Source organism: Tachysurus vachellii, chromosome 5 (genome assembly GCF_030014155.1).
Source record: "Tachysurus vachellii isolate PV-2020 chromosome 5, HZAU_Pvac_v1, whole genome shotgun sequence".
NCBI classification, from domain to species: domain Eukaryota; kingdom Metazoa; phylum Chordata; class Actinopteri; order Siluriformes; family Bagridae; genus Tachysurus; species Tachysurus vachellii.
The window spans coordinates 23125024-23127500 of NC_083464.1; the positions used below are offsets into that span (position 1 = coordinate 23125024).

General features: G+C 43.0%; 1 protein-coding gene across 1 annotated transcript in view; it reads left to right on the forward strand.

Annotated features, from left to right (window-relative positions):
- Nucleotides 1–1404: 1404 nt before the first annotated feature.
- prkcg (protein kinase C, gamma) overlaps nucleotides 1405–2477 on the forward strand; it is a 24893-nt gene continuing 23820 nt past the window's right edge. The window contains exons 1-2 of the mRNA XM_060869307.1: nucleotides 1405–1521; nucleotides 2357–2477. The exon at nucleotides 2357–2477 is cut by the window's right edge and continues 303 nt beyond it. The gene's annotated coding sequence lies outside the window, so the exon portion shown is untranslated. The remainder of the gene's footprint in view (nucleotides 1522–2356) is intronic.

Here is a 2477-nt window from a genome sequence, read left to right on the forward strand (position 1 = left end):
TTCAGAACCCCCCGAGGGTTCATGGGCCCCGCTTTCAGAAGCACTTCTCTAAGGTTAAATTTTAAGTGAAGTAGACTGGAGTTCTGCCTTTGATATAATACATGACAGACAAATTACGCATGATCTGAAATTCTACTGTTCCGTGTGCTCCTATGTGAAATTAAGGCATAAATCGTACTGACCTCCACACGCTCTCAATGACAATGACTCACACACAAGCTCCTCCACACAGGTACACACCCTGCCCCTGTACACATCTTTGCCCAATGACACCATTTTGCTCTCTAACAATCTTGCTAATTATAATTGTTAATTAATTTTTGCACAGTGTCCTCATCAGGAGACTAATAACCTACATTTTACATAATTAGACCTTCAACCTTTTACTCCCTCTATCTCTCGCTGCACACTCATCCCATCCCTCCCTTTCCCTTTGCCTGCTCTCTTTCTCTCGCTATCTGTGTTCCACACAGACACACATACACATACCATGTTGCTGACGGGTGTGAGGGTGTTTTTGTTCAGTCCAGACTTGTCCCTTCCCCACTGTCAAAGAGAGCAGCACATTGTCCTGATTTTTCACTGCACTTTTTCCCTTAGCCCCATTCGTCCTCCCTGCACAGCAGCCATCTTGCTATATTTTCTGAATCCTCCCACAGTGACCTGGATTGAGTCAGCCACCTGTGTGAGGGAGTTAGATATCACAGACTGTACCATTCCTGGGTTTCTTCTAATTCCAAATATATGACATTATATGACATGCTCCTTTTTTGGTGTCATCATGCTTGTCAGCCATATTGTTCGCTCCCAACCCACCCGATGAGCTCATTTTAAGGTAAGAACATGATACACACACAGGCTGACATATCAGATTGCAGATGAGGCTGTCTAAAGATCTGTGCTCTGGTCATCAGTTTTGACACACTTTTGACAAGCAGAGATGCAAGTTGACCAATCTGTCCAATGTGTCTCCCTCTCTGTCCTCTTTCTATCTCCCTCCATCCGTCTCTCTTTCATTCTCTGGAGAGACCTAACCCAGATTTTAAAAATGAACTGCTGCCTATCTCTCCTCATCTACTACCAGCTTCTCTCTCTCTTTCTCTCTCTCTCTCCCTCTCTCTCTCTCTCTACCGCTCTCTCTCTTTCTGTCACTTTCTCTCTTTTTGCCTCGCACACTCTTCCTGTTGGTAAAAACAGAATCAATCTTGGAAAGTGAAAATCGTCTCAGTGTCTCTGCCCCTCTTCATTGTCTATTGGATAAAGGAATACAGAGCCCTCTACTCCTCCTCCATCTTCGTGCGTTCCTGGAAAGCTTCACTCAACCTTCAACTTTCTTTCTCTCTTCTTTTTGCTTTTTTTTCTCTTTGGGGGCTGTTCAGAGGGTTTTCCCTATTTTTGGTTTTGGTTTCCTGCATGATCTCAATTCGACTTTTCATGAGTCAGGTTTAAAGAAGTTGTCATCCACCGAGAGGGAAGACGGAGAACAGTGAGTGACCATTTAACCAAAGCAACCACAAACAGGTAATTTCTTCACTTTTGTTTGTTCTTTCAGTCTTGCCTTGACCTTTGTTAACTTCTCTTAATGTACTCTTTTAACTCTAAAAATACTTTACTATTGATTTTTGGTTGCAGCTGATTTATTTTCTTCAGGTTGTCAAGGTTTCCTCATTTTCTCCTCTCTTCTTTTCCTACTCAATTTATCTGTCTCTTGTCTGAGGTACACTTCTGTTGGCCCCTCTCATCTCCTGTTGCTAGATTTGATCCTGCATGTGGCTCATCATTCACTAGCTGCACTGTATTGGCTCTGCTAAATAAATGTGTGTGAGATCGATCCTTTGTTTGTTGCACAAGGGTCTGACCCTGAATCTGCTAAAAGCAGTACAGATGTCAGATTTAAGATGTGGTATTCAGAAGAGGACAAACTGAGGAAAACTTTATGATATCAAATCATCTTATCAAATGTTCTTTATGAATATAATGAGTGTTGTGGTGGGAAAAGGAGTGTAAAACAGAGAGGGAGAGGAGAGGGAAAAGTGGAAAAGCAGGTGGTGGGCATGGTTGACATGGTGATATGGAGTGTGTGTGTGTGTGTGTGTGTGTGTGTGTGTGTGTGTGTGTGTGTGTGTGTGTGTGTGTGTGTCTGTGTGTGTTGTATGAAGAAGGAGAGGAGAAACACTAATCTCTATGTGCTTTGGTGTCCCAATGGAAGTGTGTGTGTTAACCTCCCTTCCACTCTGTTCTCTCTCTCTCTCTCTCTCTCTCTCTCTCTCTCTCTCTCTCTCTCTCTCTCTCTCTCTCTCTCTCTCTCTCTCTCTCTCTCTCTCTGTGTCTCTCTTTCTCCTCCTGATTTCGACAGGATCACAGACTGCCATCTGTACACACACAAACCTTATCAACATCTCCTTTCCCCCTTTTCCAACCATTTTTTTTCTTAATCCTAACTTCATCATTTCTTCTATTTCACCACTCGCACATCT